At 39.8% G+C, this 18,873-nt stretch overlaps 1 long non-coding RNA gene across 1 annotated transcript; it reads right to left on the bottom strand.

Moving 5' to 3' along the window:
- Window positions 1-8,312: 8,312 nt before the first annotated feature.
- LOC139044488 (uncharacterized) lies at window positions 8,313-17,956 on the bottom strand. The gene is made up of 4 exons (XR_011501447.1): window positions 16,216-17,956; window positions 13,594-13,685; window positions 12,653-12,731; window positions 8,313-10,861 (listed from the first exon to the last, which is right to left on the bottom strand). It is a non-coding gene; the product is annotated as an uncharacterized lncRNA (long non-coding RNA).
- Between the last annotated feature and the right edge of the window lie 917 nt (window positions 17,957-18,873).

Here is an 18,873-nt window from a genome sequence, read left to right as displayed (position 1 = left end):
TTCTAGAAGCCAAGTTAAGGAAATTGAAAAGGCAGGTGAAATTAATTTTAATATCTTATTTAACCCAATATATCCAAATTATCACTTCAATATACAATATAAAGGAATTCGTAATGAGATTTTACATAATTTTTTCATTTTGTCTTAACCCATTGTGCAAATACATTTCCAGCACATCTCAATTCACACTAGCTACATTTCAAATACTCAATAGCCAGAGATAGTGGCTATTGTTTTGGATAGTGCTGATCTGAGGCTACTTCATACTCCCCAAAACAACACTAAACAAAAAAGCAAGCTGTAAAATAATATGTACTGTAGGGTGCAACTTAAACTTAGGAAACCAAAAGAATTCTAAATAATGTTTATGACTACGTAAAAACGTGTCCATTATATGTTCATATATGTAGACAATATTTTAAAATCCATGAGACCTCACGTCTACCTGTAATGTTTTACTTCTCTAAAAGAAATCTGAAGCAAATGTGACATAAGATTTCATAAGGCTGGGTAGTAGGTGGAAAGGTATTTATATTGTGTTCTTGTCTGGAATATTTCACAATTAAATAAATTCAGAGTGTGCATGTTCTAGAACTCTCATTACCTCTACCTTACAATAACTTAAGTCTGAAAATATGCTAACGAAGTATTTAGAATATAAACAACTTACTTCACTTTGTTCTACAGAGAATAAAAGTAGCCTTCTTTCCTTCATGTAAGTTTTAAGGGAAACGAAAACTTCAAAAAACAAAATAAAGATAAGAATTGATACATTTGCCTTACTTATTTACTCAATAAGCATTTACTACATGGCTATCATTAGCATTCAAGAAGCTCATGGTGTGGAGAACAGCTTTTTCTGTCACAAGTTACACAGTCATGTGGAGATCAAAGTATATTTAGGCACTTTACAGAATACCAAGATCCAAGAAAAAGAGCTACACACCAAAACAGCGACTTTTGGCCCTCAAAATAATCGTTAAATGGAAAAATTTAAAGGAGATTCCTAAAATAGCATATTAGTTTGCTGTATCACCCTGGGACACACAAGGACTTCCTAGAATAGTGTTTTTTAAAAGACCAGTGAAAACACACATGCAAAACCCTCATTATTCATTCTATTTAGTGTTGGCTAAATATGAATTACTGGGACATAAGCTAAATACTCTAAGAAAGGTTCCCAGTGTATGAAAGCAAAGTTCAAAATGAGAAGCACTGAAACCACAGAGAATGAGTTGTCACAACTCAGAACTTCAGATATAAACCATCATTCACAACAACAAATTTTATGCAGAACAAGAAATCTGATAAAATCTAGTTGAAAAGGCAACTTTAAAAATTAAACTTCAATTATCCTGATCTCTTCAATTTACTTTGAAATGAATAAGAAAACAAGATGGATTGTTACATCAATGGAGAGTTGGATAGATAGATAAATATGTGATGAAATAAGTACAGTAAAATACTAAAGGTAGACTCCAGTAAGTATATGTAAAATTTTTTCAATCTAGCTGTAAGTTTGAAAATTTTTCATAATAAAATGTTGAAATATTTATACTTCAATAATATGAGAGTAGGGGCTGGCCCCATGGCCGAGTGGTTAAGTTTGCGCGCTCCACTGCAGGCGGCCCAGTGTTTCGTTGGTTCGAATCCTGGGCACAGACATGGCACTGCTCATCAGACCACGCTGAGGCAGCATCCCACATGCCACAACTAGAAGGACTCACAACGAAGAACGTACAACTCTGTACTGGGGGGCTTTGGGAAGAAAAAGGAAAAAAATAAAAAATCTTTAAAAAAATAACATGAGAGTATAATAACCTCTAAACTACAATTATGATGGACGCCAAACACCAAAGATACTACCACTTAAAGGAAATCAAGAATGCTACCTGTTTCTTGTATTGGCACCAAAAGAAAATAAAAAAAAAATCAACTTGTCTTTTTGCAAATAGTTCATTTTAGGCAAACACTCTACGGCACAGTTTTTTTAAAAAACAAAAAAATTCAATATAATAATATGATGTCTGGAATTTGTTTCAAAATAATCCAGTGAGGGGGGACCTGGGTGGGTATATATGAAATTCAACTAACCATGAGATGGTAATTGTTGAAGCTTGGTGACAGGTACTTGGCAGGGTTCTATTTTCTTCTTTTTGAATACACTTGTGATTTTCCAGAATAAGAAAGTTAAATATATAAAGAATATTATTTTAACACCTAGCTCAGTGTTCTATACCCTAGAATAAGTGGCCTATAAACAGTAGGTACTCAAATTTGTATAGATAAGCATTTATATAAGTAAGGAAATCTAGAATTTAAACTCACACACTTCTGATTATATTCAGTTAAACATGGATTAATGCTTATTTGTGAATTCATGACATAAAAACATACAAGTCATTCATTTCAAGCGTCCCCTGCCCTTACACCTCACTGGGTGTTCCTAGAGAAGATTCAACCGCCATAGGTAACATTTACTGGGTTAAGCACTGTTCTAAGTGCTTAACACGCATTATCTCAGGTAATCCTCAGAACTACCCTATAAGATAGGTACTATTATTATCTCCATTGTACGGATGAGAAAACTGAGGCACAGGGAGGTTAGGTAACTTGCCCGAAGTCACAATGTAAATAAATTGTGGAGCCAGAATCTAAATGTAGTTGATAACTCCCAAATCATACCTTAGCCAGATCTGAATTACAAAGTACTTAAGAAGTAGAGGTTTGCTTTCATTTAATATAGCAAGTAAAAAATGGGGAGAGATTTTTAAAGTACTCAGGAAAAAAAGAAAAAAAAGAAAGTACTCAGGAAAAACAATTCTTAGCAATGTTGTAATTAGATGGGGGCTTTAAACAAGTGAGTCCAATGTCCTGAATTTACAGCAAATCAAACACAGCTATAATTAAACATATTCTACTTGATTACATAAAAATTCCACAAATACATATGACACTAGAAAGAAACAGCTCTCTAGAGCCACAGGATAGTATGGACGTCACGACTGTATCCCCTAGTAAATAAACAGCCATTTAATAAGTATTTGCTGAATAAGCTGAATGGTTAAAACAATCCTTATCTTATTTGTATAGTTGGATGTTTTTTACTTTGCAGATAAAATAAGCTGTTTCAACTATTTATAGTATTAAAGGTGTAACTAATCCTGGCTCCCCATTAAACGATAATCTTGTAGAAAGATACTGATCCTTGTTTTTATGGACAATTAAGTTCTAAATCTTCTGGGTACCTCCATATTTCTTGATCTATTATTATAGTGTGCATTTAGGAAAGTAGTAAGAGAGTTACCAGGACTTGACATGAGTTCCATAAATCTGATCCAAGCTTCTGGACTTTCCCCACTCTGATCAAAGAATGTAAGGGAAGGGTAACTGTTCTTTGGCCAACTTCTAACTTATTCCACATTTTTCACCATAATAAAATCACATAGGTAATAACGAAATGGAATTCCAAGTTCTAATATAAGACATACGATGGAAAGGTCAAATAAGGAATATTTTTTCACAGCAGAAAGATTAGTTTAAATTACTCAAATTTTATAGAAGACTAGAATTGGTTTACTCACACTTTTTTTCTCCTATTCCAGACTTCCTCCTGCTATAGGTAGGCATCAAGACCTTTCTACCTAGCAAATGGAATTTATTCTGACCTCTAAAGGTCATACTGTTAAACTGGTTATGGAACTTAAAACAGAGTCAAAACTATGGAGCATGCAAATCCAAAGTAGAAACTGTACATCAGAACAAAGAACACATACAAACTACTTTGAGATTAGAAAAGGAAACTTTTCTGATCGAAAACAACTATGTCACTAATTGCACACTCCTAGAAAGTTCCCTTAGCTTCTGAGTTATGTTGTAGTGATTTCAGTAAATAATCACCTTATCTTAATTTAAATAGTAAGGAAACAACTCTGAAGCATATGAACAAAAACACAAGGAATCAAGAAGATTCTAAATAATCCACTGTCACAACAATAGAATTGTAGCTAATTTACTTCCTTGAGACTGTAGCAATGACACAAAACTGTAAAAATTACTTTAAGACATAACAAGTGTCCTTTGGTTTCTTGAACAAGAGTTCTGACATGACTTACAGAAAAATATTCTACATTCTTCATTGTTATAAAATACATACAAAAAATCCTAATGGGCTATTAAAAGCATAGTACTGCACCAAGAACCCTGATCTGGGAGTCAAATAATCTTGGTTCTAGTCCTAATTACTACTTAGAGTTATGACCTTAAGCAAACTGCAACCTCAGTAGAGCTCAATTTCCTCACTTGTAAAATGAGAGAACTTTACTAGATGACTGTTAAGATAACGTCCCAGCTATTAAATTTGCTTCTGAAAGGGATCATCAATCCAACTTTATATTTGACTTTCCAAGTGGTTAAGTTCACACACTCGCTTTGGCAGCACGGGTTTCCCCAGTTTGGATCCTGGGTGTAGACCTACACACTGCTCATCAAGCCACATTGTGGCAGCATCCCACATAACATAGAGGAAGGTTGGAACAGATGTTAGCTCAGCAACAATCTTCCTCAAGCAAAAGGAGGAAGATTGGCAACAGATGTCAGCTCAGGGCCAATCTTCCTCACACAAATAAAAAAGAAAGAAAGAAAGAATTGAGACCTAGGGACACACAAGTAATAGAAGACCCAGAACTAAGTTACAGAAAGCATGGTATTACTCCAGTGCTTTTTCAATATTTCATTCTATTAAAAACACTACCCATAACCTGATAATACCTTGACTTACTTTATATCACCCAAAGTTTCAAAGTTATTTCATTCCTTCACCAACTATTTAAGTCTAAGTGTAAATCAAGCTAGCTATCATCGCTGAACGGGAGCTGTGTCATATAATAAATCTACTTTGCCCATCATTCCACTGTTTATCATTGTTAACTAATTATCTTTTCAAAAGCAAGAGACTCAATAATCCTCACAGAGATCTGGCCCAAGAGTAAAGACAGACTTCCTCCCCCTACCATGTTTCCTAATTTTTAGAAAAGCACATGTAACAAATAACAAAGATTTATTATCTATCGTTACACAAATAAATGTTGGCTTTAACAATAACTTCGATGAAACAAATTTATGAATAAAAGGAAATGTTTTGAACTCCTCACTCTTTTATAACTGGATCACAACTAGGCCACACTACTCAAAACTAAGGAAATATGAACCATACCCTTGCTTCCTTAGAAGGATATCATTAAATATGTCTAGCGTCCACATGGAGGAAAAATCCTGTCCTCAGGTACTTTTCTTGAAAAACAGAAATACAGTAAATAAGAGGAAATAAATGTATCTACGCATATGGTCTTAGCCAGTTCTTAGAAAGCAAAAGACTAGCCATACCATTACAAGATTCAAAACCATGAAAATTTCACTTCTAAAATCGTTATTACATAAAAACTTGCAGAGCTCTCTTTTAGAGAAAGGAATAGCAAATTCAAATACAACACTAGAAATAAAACAAAAGTTAGAAAAATCCACTTAAATTATTAAAGATAAAGCAAACAGGAGCCAGACCGGTGGTGCAGCAGTTACGTTTGCACGTTCCTCTTTGGGGGCCCGGGGTTCACGGGTTCAGATCCTGGCTGCAGACATGGCACCGCTTGTCAAGCCATGCTGTGGCAGGCGTCCCACATATAAAGTAGAGGAAGAAGGGCACGGATGTGAGCTCAGGGCCAGTCTTCCTCAGCAAAAAGAGGACGATTGGCAGCAGATGTTAGCTCAGGGCTAATCTTCCTCAAAAAAAAAAAGGTAAAACAGTATAAACAGTATATTCTTAGACATGACTATGAACATGTTAAAAGAACATTTCCAGTCACATAAAAATTACTTCTGATTTTCACAGAATGCTATTCCCCATCCCTGCCAACTATAATCTGTTATGGTGAAAGACCTAAGCCAAGCCAAGTTATATTTGTAAGTTTCAAGACCGTAACAATTTAAATAAAAAGGAAAACAAGCCAAGAAAAATACCCCCAGAAATATGATGAAAAACTAACATCTATTTCTATTAAGATATCAAATACATTTTAAAAAATTTTGTCATCAAAGGAATAGACAAGGACATCAAGGACAAAGAATAGAACAATTCTCACAAAAGATGCAATTAGTAAAATGTGTTGAACTACCTTTAACCTCTTTATAGCAAGGTACCATTTTACACCCAACAACTGAAAATATAATGCCCAATGAAGGTACAGTGAAATGGGTACTCTCACACATTATGCTAACAGTGTAAATAAGTATAAACCCTTTAGAAAGCAATTGGTAAATTACAGAAGAATCATAAACGTCATAACCTTTGATTCACTAATCCCTCTCTTAGGAATATAAACTAAAGAAATAACCTTTTAAAACGCCTTATAAGAATGAATGAAGCCATTGTCACAGAGAATAATAGAGTAAATTACGCTATAGCTAAATGGATTAAAAACAACTGAAAGAAACAGAAATCAGAACAGAAATTAACAGAGGATAGAGAGAACAGGAACGGGGAATTACTGTTTAATGGATACACAGGTTCTCTTTGGGATGATGAAAAAGTTCTGCAAATAGACTGTGGCGATGGTTACACAATACTATGAATTTACTTAAAGACACTGAACTGTACACTTAAAAATGGTTAAAATGGTAAATTTTATGCTACGTATATTTTTACCACAATAAAAAAGATGGAAAAAATAACTACGTAAACTACATTTTTAAGTGAAAATACTGATTCTCAAATTTAATCAAAACTATTTCTAACTATGTGAACATTATACATGCACATGTCCAAGGAATTTTAAAGCACCACGGGAGCTGGAGCAAAACACCGCTGGAGGACAGCAGCTCTCTCTGGGGGCAATTTTGCCCCCAGGGTACATGTGACAATGTCTGGAGACTATTTGGGAGATCACAACAGCGGATGGGGTCATCACTGGCATATAGTGGGGAAGGGGCGAAGGATACTGCTAAACATCTTACGACGCACCCAAGAGTGCCCCCACGACAAACAATCATCTGGCCCAATACATTAACAGTGATCCTGCTGAGAAATCCTGCTTTAACAAGATTTTTGGAGAGTTCTCTTTTATTTAATGTGTCTATATTGTTTTTAACGACTGCAGGGTAAATAAAAATTCATTAAAGGCTCAGCAGTTGGGGCTCTTTTTCTTTCCCCTACAAATCTCCCCCACAATCCGTATTTTTTATTCTAGAGAAAGGTCGGGAACCAAAGGTCAAAAATGGGAAAAGCAGCAAATTGTTACACATGGGTTATTTTTCTGCAAACTGTTCTTAAACAAATTACAAGAAATAGAACAAATCTGGAATTGGCAGGCTTTTAACACAATTTCCATAGACCTATCCATATGTTGGCTTTGTATTATTTTCTATTATATTTTTTCTATGATTTTTCTTATTAAGATTATGATAGATTACAACCTTGTGAGGTTTCAGTTGTACATTATCGTTAGTAATGATGTGAGTACACCACTTCACCCTGTGTGCCCTCCCCCCACCCCCCCTTTTCCCTGGTAACCACCGATCAGTTTTCCTTGTCTATATGTTAACTTCCACCTATAAGTGGGGTCATATAGAGTTCGTCTTTCTCTGTCTGGCTTATTTTGCTTACCATAATACCCTCAAGGTCCATCCATGTTGATGCGAATGGAACAATTTGGTCCTTTTTTATGGCTGAGTAGTATTCCATTGTGTATATATACCATATCTTCTTTATCCAGTCGTCAGTTTCTGGGCATTTAGGTTGGTTCCATGTCTTGGCTATTGTAAATAATGCTGCGATGAACATAGGGGTGCATGGGATTCTTAGGATTGCTGATCCAAAACCACAAAAAGTGACAAATGTTGGAGAGGTTGTGGAGAAAAGGGAACCCTCATACACTGTTGGTGAGAATGCAAACTAGTGCAGCCACTATGGAAAACAGTATGGAGATTTCTCAAAAAGTTAAAAATAGAAATACCCTATGACCCAGCTATGCCACTACTGGGTATCTATCCTAAGAACCTGAAATCAGCAATCCCAAGAATCCCATGCACCCCTATTTTCTATTATATTTTATGACTCCACATTCTCATTTGTTTCATCATAGCAATTTATTTTCAAATTTGAGACCTATTACTGTTTTACACCATCGTTTCTCCACGATAAAATAACTTTTAAAAATGTTGTTCTTCAAATGCATCTTTGTAAATGCCAGTAAGCGTAAAATAAATGAAATCAATCACCACATTTTTTAAAAGTCATAGTAATAAATTAATGCTAAAACTAGTAAGTGAAAGTTTATTAAGGAATAAGATATTTACACAGTCTCAGTATCTCCCCACAAATTATTTAGTGGTTAAAAATGGGGAATAATTAACTTTACATAGAAAAATCTGGTGGATACCACTTTAACCAAGCGATCGAAATTATCATCACTAGTCTTGGGATCAATTGACATCATGTGTCTCCTATCAAGATGCACTAAAAAGAACACAGTATCACTTCTGTTGTATTTCTACCAAAAATGCATAACCTTAATCTAATCATAAGGAGGCATCACACAGACCCAAACTGAGGGACCTTATAAAAACATAACTGGCCTGTGCTCCTCAAAAATATCAAAGTTAAGAAAGACAATGAGAGGCAGAAGAACTGTTCCAAATTAAAAGACATCAGGGCAAGTGGAAACTCTGAATATGGATTTTGCATTAGATAAGAGTATTATACATATTTAAAGTTTCTGATTTGTTATTTGCATAAAAGAATATTCTTGTCCTTCCGAAATACTGAAGAATTCAGGGGAAAGGGAGCATGATGTCTGCAACTCACTCTCAAATGGTTCAGAAAAAAAATGAATATAAGAAGAGAAAATGCAACTAATTAAGTAGTTGGGACAAAATGTTAACAATGGAACTCTAGATAAAGGGTAAACAGGAGTTCTTTGTACTAGTCTTGTAATGCTTACGTAAGTGTGAAATAATATCACAATAAAAGTCACCAGGTTCCATGATGAACAAAACTGGAAGAGTAATTAAACAATGGGGAAAAATTATCATTAAAAACGATTTCTATTCCACTTCCTTTTCATTTTTATTTTCATTTATTGACTTAGACCATTGTCCCTTCCCTAACCAAGACTTTTAACAATTCAAACATAGTATCACTTGGTACATTAGGTAAGTAAGTGTCTCAACAACTTAAGGTAAAAAATTCATTATTTGAAAACAAGATCCTTCTTTTAAAAGAAGGCGGCAAGTGTCTGGAGCCCCCAAACATAAGAAGCTCTATACCAAATGCACAGGAAATATCAACGCCATTACAAACAACTGAGGACACTTGCCCCAGTGGACTCTGATTTCAAGAGCAGCAGTGCCCTCAGGTGGCAAGAACTTATCATTCTCAAGGGAAATCAAAGTTGCAGGGAAAACAAGTATCTCACCATCTCAGGGCAGCAAAGTAATATCGCTACTGTACAGTTCTGACATACTGAGTAAACAAAGCAGAACAAAAGAAAACCCTCAAAATAGCCTTTGCTATTTTCCAAGTCACATTTCCTCAAGGAAGCTTTATAACAATGGGGTCCTAATTGATTTCACTGTCCCCTGGACCAAAATTATGTAATTACTTATAAAATATTGTCAGTTGTGATTCCCATGTACCACTGTACTTCCAGTTCAATCAAATGACAGCAAGAACCACATGCTATATTTCTATATCCCTTACTTTGCTGAAAATTTAATAGATGCTCAAAAAATAATTTTGCTAGTTGATTTTTTCATGGTTCTGAATATATTCTTCTATGAAAGATGAGCAGATTATTTATAAAATAGATAATCATAAATTGTTGCTTTAATTTCCATACATTGTAACACATGATAAACTATGAATAGACAGACTTTTTTCATACTGAAACATGATTAGGAAGAATCATAAAAATACATAAGAAGGCTCTAGGATTTTTCTATCAATGCCACAGTATAAACGTTAACACCACACAAGAAAAGTGGAACATCAGACTCTATCTACTTAGTCCTGCGTAAGCCTCAACTGTCCTCATCTCTACTGTCATGCCTGAAAAGGGAGAGTGAGCACAAGCACTAGCTGCTCCACATGGGGCTGCTCCAGCTCCAGTCTCTCATCCTTCAAGCATGGTTCAGCAAGTTTGGTACTACTCTATCAAGTTCAATTAAGCCATTCTCTTTGTGCTGTATATAAAGCAACAGAGTGAAACTTCTTTTGCTGGGATTAATTGTCCTAATAAGAAATGCTGCGCTTGGGAGGTAGAAAGAACTTGCCAGAATGTTGTGCCAACAAATGGGGAACATTCGCATTTCAATAAACTGAGTACTCAGTTTTTGGCAGATATACTTTGCCTTAAAGACACTCCTGGAAAACAGTTTTTAATTTTATTTTATAAGTCTTAGTGGAACATCAGTGACAAGTCCACTGGTGTGAGCCTGTCCCCAGCCTTAGGTAGATCAACAGCGTTGGATTGGTAGCAGTTGTCTTGAGTATCCTTAAGTGCCTTTAGGCCCCAAGCACATGTCAACTTCTATGGCTGTTTTACTTGCTGAATCTTACTTGTAACAAAAATTCTGTCCAAAATCCAGCTTTATTTCCTAAGGAATATATTAGGGTTCACAAAGAATAATTTGGCCATATTATCAAATTTCTTTTAATAAAAGACATAGAAAACTTTCTGTGAGGAGAATGAAATTAAAAAGTTATGAATTACCCAGCAACATTAAAGAGAATGTCAACTCTCTCAATTTCATTGGCAAACTCATCAATTTGTTTTTTTTTTTGTGACATCCAGGACTCGAGTCTGAATACCTGAAACATAAAACAAGGGAAATTATTTACTTATACCCATAAAAAATGTTTAGTCTTGTAGATGTAGCTGCTTTGAAGTACAAAGATTACAGTATCTGTCCATTTTGCCTTCATAGGATTGTTGACCATTGGTAGGGTCTTAAGAATCTTAAGAATCTCATTAATAAAAATCTTAAAATCCTCCCCATCCTGAACTCCCAATAACACACCTCTCTTTCCCTCCCTTTCTCTTCACTCTCTAAATTGAATACTAAAGGCCTTTTCTGAGAAAAGACTTTACAGTGAAGTATGATCTATATTAGATGCTTCTCAGTGAGCCAGCAGTAATAACAGAGCGCAGGCTTGCTCTTTCCCCAGAGGTGAGTCACTGCCCCAGGAACACTGAATCCTATCTGAGTGAGGGGTAGGGAAGGGCAGGGCAGTGAGACAGGAGACTGCTTCCATTTGTGCACTTTACCTTCATGTCAATTCCATTATTTATTGGAAACAACTTTGTCAGTCAAGGGTATAATCACTTATTTCTGCACTAAATTGCGAGGAGAAGAAATGAGGGGCCAGGAGAAGGGATGAAACACTTGAAAGCTAGACATGAGAGATCCAGCATTGGATCTCAGAGACACACTGTAATAGTTACTAAAAAACCCCAAACATTCTCTAATAAAAGAAAGTCACTATTTTAATGTTTTTAAAAAAAATATGGTTTATTATTCTTTTATAGATATAGAAAGAAAAGATTATAAACATAGAAAAGGAGAGAAAGGGGAGAAAGTTTTGGGAGGACTTTCTTCCCTTAGTACTTTTTCAATACTTTTTCAGTACAACAGCGTTTTTCTGACTTGGAGTTAAAATTCCCTATTATTAAAATTAAATAATTTTCCAATAATAAATAAACAATCCAATAATTAAAATAGCATAGTCTAATTCCGTTCATGAATTCAATGTGCTAATTTGCATTTGATTATATAACCTGTTCTATTTTGCTGGAAGAATTAACTTTCAAATGAGCTGTCTGTTCTGATTTCTTTCAGAGGAACTCTAGTTGAAGTCCTTTGATGCTGGAGTTGAGTTCAGTGTGGTGCAGTAAGGGGTGATACACAGCGAAATAATTTGCATAATCTCTTAGGGTTTCTGATCATATGTGACTTTAGGGCTGAGCTGTCTCCAATATGGTAGCCACCAGGCACATGTGGCTACTAAGCACTTGAAATGCAGCTAGTCAGAACTGAAATGCGCTGTAAGTGTACAACACACGTGAATTTAAAAGATTTAGTATGAAAAAAGAATGTAAAATATTCCATAAATTTTTTTTATATTGAGTATGTTAAAATGGTATTTTAGATATATTTAGTTAAATAAAATACATTGCTAAAATTAATTTTCATCTGTTTCTTTTTACTTTTTAAATGTAGCCACAGGAAATTTAAATCACACACGTGGTTCACATCATTTTCCTACTGGACAGCACTGTGCTGAGTAGGGCACAGAAGTGAAAGTTGTCATTAAAAGTTAACGCAACAACTGTTAAATTTCACATACAACTTTGTAATTAGGTACTGAATCCTTCAACATGCTGGATAAAAAAAATTTTAAGTATACAACTTTTATATATTTAAGTATACAGATTTTTGTCTGTAGGTTCACAGGATATAGATTTGATATCAAAGAATCAGGCTCTAAGAAGATGGCCGGTGGAGCTGACCAGCCAAGTAATTTTCTTTCAGCAGACGAGTACTGTTTTTTATAATACCTTATGGACTCTGAATCCCAAGTTCAAGCTGCTGAGTTGCTTACCCGGGTACTTTTCCAGTTCTTGAAGTTTGGACTCATTGATATCTGTGGCTATGACTTTGGCACCTTCTCTTGCAAAAGCCTGGAAGACAACACACAAATGAATCCTTTGTTTACTTGGTTAAGCTGCTCTCATGAATAGAAAATCCTTTAGCCTTTTCTCCCTTTATCTTATTTTCATTGTTTTCCTTATACATGGGTGGAATTTCAAACTATCTAGTCTCACTTAGCCCTTCCCATTGTTATTTTTATCATTAATTAGTACAACATGACATACATTGTGCTTGTCATCTGACTTTGTCCCTTTTAGTAACATCAAATACAATAGTGTTTTTAAAAAACTAGGATTCTGTTATTAACACCTCTCAAAATACTACTATTCTATGATTTGACAGCCTTTATTCCATTTCTGAGCAGGTGACTAAACCCCAAATAATGAGAAAAATGGGTTATTTCAACACTTTTCCTCCTAAGAGTATACTAGTGTTTTCACAAATATCAAACTAATCCTACCGTTACAGTTAAGCTGCATTATTAGCTCAAGTGAGGACTATAATGTGCAAGAAGCTGCTATAAATTACAAGGTAAAGGTAACCTGATAGTCTTAGAACTCTGGAGTCCTATGTCTGAACTGAGGTGATTTCAGAGGGCTATGTACTCCTTTAGGCCCGCTGTAACAAATTTATTACAGTGCAGAGAAACTGAGGCAAAGAAATAAGTTCTCAGCGTCAAAAGTTATGAGACGTCACATAATAAATATGTGAGGTAAGCCTTGCTTCATCTGCCTGGGATCAAGAGTAGCAACTTTTATTTTTGTAACTTAAGACAACAGAAGCACAAAAGCCAATAAAAAAAAGAAGTAGAGCAGAATTAAACAGCCATGGGATCTGTCCACGTGATTCAACACCTCCAAAGGCAGGAAGCAAACAGAGATAGTAACTTACTATGGCAGTGGCCCGGCCGATCCCCTGAGCAGCAGCTGTCAGGACGATGACCTTCCCATCAAGTCGACCCATAACGGAACCTGCGGTTTAATCTACAGACACGTGTATTTAATGGCATGCACTGTAGACATGGTCCTATGCAGTAACATCTAGAATGAATGGTTCAATGTACTCCTTTAAGAACCTGAAGATGGCACCTCAGCACAAATATTCCCACCATGAGAATTCTCCAAGAGCACCCACTCTAGATACCTAGCTTTGTACATCAAAACCATTTGGCACAGCCCACTCAACTGATACTCAGTAAGAGACAGACATTGGACTTGACCCACCTTTCGGTTTTTTGAGAACCCAATGCTGATCCAGAAGGGGTGGAGTCCTCCCCTCCCCATCCTCCCCGCTGTGCCCGCACGCACTGCTATGCCACTGGGCATGTCCTTCCTGCTTTCTGTCCTGTAAACTTCCGTTGGGTTTGCACCATCAATCATTTCTAGTTTGTTTATTTATATTCTTATTTTTGCAGGGGAAGATTCGCCCTAAGCTAACATTGAACCAGGAGGCTGAAGTGGAGTGCACCAAACTTTAACCACTAAGCCATCAGGGCTGGCTCTCATCTGTGGTTTTTCCTTGTCCCTTGGAAAGATTTCACCATCGGCCTCAGAAAGTCACTGAACAAAAGAACCGGAAAATCAAATCATGTCCAATACCCCCATTTTACAGATGAGGAAACTGATGTGGCCTGGTCCAGGTGAGAGAGACAGACGAAACGCAGGCCTCCCCATAACGCTGCCGATCCTCTTCTCAAGCTTAAGCCGGCGGGAGTTAACGCTTTAACAGCCACAGTCAGTCACTTCTGACAGGCAGGACTGAGACACTGTGACCGGGGGAAAGGTGGCGTGCATCAGGTCTGATCAGTGCCGACTGCAGGGCGCGCGGAACGGCTAGTGCTGAGGTCGGGGTGGCGAGGAGTCAAACGATGATCAAATGAGGTGGTCTTCAAGGAGCCAGGCTCTCTCCCCCATCCTGCTGTTCTCAACGTGTGCCTCTGACCTCGCGCCAAGTCACAACATGGCTGCTATGTCCCAAGGCACCATATCCGCATCCGCGTCAAAAAACACCAAGGGAAGGAGCAAAAGCCAAAGGTCTTTCTACCCAAGAAGGAAGGCCTGCTCAGAACCCCGGCCCACGTTTCACCCGCCAGCCCTAGCAGCCGCGGGGGCCGGCGTGTGGGGGCGCCGTCTTCCCCCCTCAGGATGGGAAAGGCAGGGAAGCGAGCTGGGAGGGCGTTGAGCGAACGCACTCAAGCAGCACGCGCGCACACACACCGCGCCCGAGAAGGCGCAGGCGGCTTCTCCAGCCTGGGCCCCGAAGCCCTTTCCTCCCGAGCCCCACTCCGTCCTCCTCAGCCACGCGCGGCTCCGCCCGCCGGGGGCGCTCACGCGGGCAGGCGTCAGGCAAGCGGGGGCGGGAGGGCCGGGGGCGGGGGGGGGGCGTCAGGAAGGCGTGGGCGGACGCGCCGGGGGGGGGTGTCAGGCAGGCGGGGGCGGGCGCGCCAGTGGGGCGGGGCGGGGGGCGTCAGGCAGGCGGGGGCGGGCGCGCCGGGGGAGGCGGGGCGCGGGGCGAAGGCCCGAGGTGCGGCCCGGTCCCGCGCGCTCCTTCCCGCGTCCCAGCCGGCGTCGCACCCGGGCCTCCCACCAGCCGGCCCAGCGGGCCTCGTGTCGCCCGGACGCCTGCCGTCCAGCCCTCGGCCGCCCGGGGCCCGCGGCGTCCACGCGCGGACAGGCGGCGGGCGTTCCAGGGGGTGCCCCGCCGTCCCCGCCCCTGCCCGGGCGCTCGCTCCCTCTGCTCCCAGCGCTGCCCCGAGCTGCCGGCGCCCGACTCCGGGACCAGCTCGCCGCTGCCCGAGGCGCTCCGACCGCGGCCGCCCTCGCCAGCCACCAAGAAGCCCAGCCACTCTGAGGCAACGAAATTTTCACCGGTTTTCCCCCTTCTTACACGAGAGGTTCATACTCACTTTAAACTTGGGGAGAGTTGAGATATTTTCAGTATGTACTTTAGGAATGAGAGACTCCAGGAACCTTTACCCACCCCCAGTCCTGAGCGTGCGGATCAAACGCTGTGACTTGAGCCCGTGCGCCCCGCGGCTCTGGGCGCCGGGCTCCGGGCGGCCTCCCCGCCTTTCTGGGCCCGGAGTTTGGAGCCGAAGGTTTACTGTTAGGTCAACTGCACTGCCACGCTAAAACAGAGTTTTTGGGAAAATGAGTTGCAAACATAGACTGAAATGGTAAAATCCAATATGAAAAGCAAACTTGATGGCTTTCTTACTGTAAACACTGGAATCAAAGTGTTAATTTTTCATTATCAGAGACAGAGCATTTTCAGGAATTCTGTCTTCGTGAGCCCGGAAGAAAAATGTTCACTTAAAACACTGAAAAATCCTCTCTTCTTTGGTTATTTTGAAAAACTTAAGATACCAGACTTCCAAATGCATCCTTATCCTGATCTAACTGCTAAGATTTCCTGAAATAAGTAACGTGCAGAGCAAAGCAACATCTAAAAATTAAACATCTCCTTTTCCCAGTCCATTTAAAGTTTCATTGAAAAAATACCAGGAAATCTTACTTTAGAGTAGCAGCAGGTGGATGGCGTCCTCCAGGTCACTGCGCGAGCGGCAAACGGAGACCGACCTTCGTGCAGACAAGTCAGGCGCTTAATGATGAATGCTGGGATGTGTAGTTCAGGTTTCTTCCGAGTTTGCTGGTTCTGTTTCCTTGAGTTTTTAAGGATTCGCACATTGGTATACTCAATGTGTGTACGTGCTGCCGTCTAGTGGAGCTCAGGTCGAACTGCTAACTCCGAGTAAACGGTGAAAAGCGGAAAAAGCCCCCGCAGCATGCTCAGGACTGGAAACCACTCCCTTGGCTTTGACCCCTCTCAGTCCCTGTCGTTTGTGTCTACTACGTGCCGTTCTGCGGTGTTCAAGATGGAATGAGGCAGAAGTCGCATGTGGAAGACGGCAGAGCCGCGAAACAGAAGGAGCCCAGGTCACTGAAGATACTAGAGCCTTCTCTCCTGGCCCTTGACATGATTGCTGAGAGGGCAGCACACGTTCTCTCGCGTTGAAGGTATGGTTGTGGTTCTCTTGTGACGCGCCGTCTCTTCTAACACTAATACACGCTTAGTGGCGGAATGCAGGCGTCCTGACTGCACTGGCGGTGGCGTCAGGGAGCAGGTTGAGCCTCAGTGGGAGTGTGGAGGCTTCAAGGAAAGAACATGCTGGGTAAGAGCAAAAAGCCAAGTCTGGCTGAAGAGAACAGATACACAAGAAGGAAAAGAAAGGACTGGGTCACGTGAGCCCTCTACACTAGGCTTCGTAACTCCAACTTTCTCAGGCAGGTAACTGAGCAGAGTGAGTGTGTAGGTTGTTTGTGCACGTGCTGTTTAAGTGGCTTCACTCAGCACCCACCCAACTCACTTTCACCTGCCTCCTACACTGTAAGGGTGATAAATAAATGACAAGCAGTAGGCTATATTGGAGGATATGAGGAAGCCATTTGGTTTGAAACTAATTTGACCTGACCTTGTTTTTCCAGAAAGGTCTGTTGAGCATGCATTGTACATCTGCTTTAAACGCTTACAATGTCCCAAAGATAAGAACAATGCCCTTAAAGATAAGGAGGTAGCTTCCCCCGACATCGGCATTTCCTTTAATATGCATCTCTCCCTAAACTAAGGATTAATTATGGACCTGCTGTGCTCACCGTGTGACCACCCACCTTGTGACCACTGACCTACTGACCTCTGACCTGCTGGGCCAGCAAAGCATCTCGCGATAATTGTAAAAGGGATATTCCTGCCATATATGATGGATGCTCTTTGTTCCAAGACTGTGTATAACCACTCGGTACACCCCACTTCTTTGGTGCCCTTCCTTCCTTGGGGGAGGAAGGCCCCAGGCTAGTCCTCAGACCTGACTCATAATAAATTCACCCCAATTTTGATTTGTAGATTGATGTGGATTATTTGTGTCAAGGGGCTGAAAACAAAACTCTCAAATTGCCAGCTTCCTTTGCTGCTAGGGTTGGCCAATGAAATGTGGGCTGGAGTTTCTGAGGAGGCCTTTCTTCTTGGATAGAAAGGCCTTTGGCTTTTGCTCCTTCCTTTTTGGGGGGGGGCGGTCCTGGAACGTGGATATGGTGCCTTGGGACCTAGCAGCCATTTTGTGACTTGGTCTGAGGTCAGAGGCACACACTAAGGACAATAGGGAAGAAAAGGAACCTAGTTCCTTGAAGACAGGCTTAAGACAAAATCCCTAAACTAACTCCTCTGGACTTCTTATGTGAGAAAAATAAACTTTAGTCACTTTTCAGGTTTTTCGTTCTTGGAGCTAAGTGTATCCGTAACAGTCACAGTGGTTAAGAACAGACTGTGGAGTCAGAAAGATGCAGGTAAGTCCCACATCTTTCCCTCACCAGCTAAGTGAATAAGTTACACAGCTGACCAAACCTGTTTCACGTCTGTAAAATGAAGGTAGGCATAGCACCTACCTCAGGGATGTTGTGAGGAGGAAGGACTTGGCATGTACAATATTTGTTACATTTGTACTTAAAAATGTGAATGATTATTAGAAATCCAATTATAATGGATGGTAAAAATTACCCTTAAAGATTTTTTAAAACCCTGCCCTAGTTTCTGCTTGTGTTCACATAAGGTCTTTGGTAAAACTGTCTCTCATTGCCCCACTGTAGCTTCTAACACTGGGTCTAATGACTGTAATCACACGCAGCTGTGCTCCTTGTGTTCCTAACAACATCTTTCCTTTCTTTTTTTTATGCTTTTTTTTTGGTGAGGAAGACTGGCCCTGAGTTAACATGTTACCAATCTTCCTCTTTATTTTTTTTCTCCCCAAAGCTCCAGTACATAGGTGTATATCTTAGTTGTAGGTCATTCTAGCTCTTCTATGTGAGACACTGCTACAGCATGGCTTGATGAGCGGTGGTAGGTCCACGCTCAGGATCTGAACCAGTGAACCCCACGCCACCAAAGTAGAACATGCGAACTTAACCACTTGGCCATGGGGCCAGCGCCAATACCTTTCCTTTGACTTTTGAGGATTTTGGAATAGACTTTTTATGAATATGAGAGTTCCCTAATCAAGGCCAACTCAGGTACCTCTTTCTCGATGCAGCTGTCTTCAGCCTCCCTTTATTCACAGATCTTCAACAATTATGCTTACTCTACGACCGCCTAAGTCACATGGTATTGCAGATATTTGCTTAC

Source organism: Equus asinus, unplaced genomic scaffold (genome assembly GCF_041296235.1).
Source record: "Equus asinus isolate D_3611 breed Donkey unplaced genomic scaffold, EquAss-T2T_v2 contig_89, whole genome shotgun sequence".
Taxonomy (NCBI): Eukaryota; Metazoa; Chordata; class Mammalia; order Perissodactyla; family Equidae; genus Equus; species Equus asinus.
Note: the sequence above shows the minus strand (reverse complement) of the source record. Positions and strands in the feature narration are given on the sequence as shown.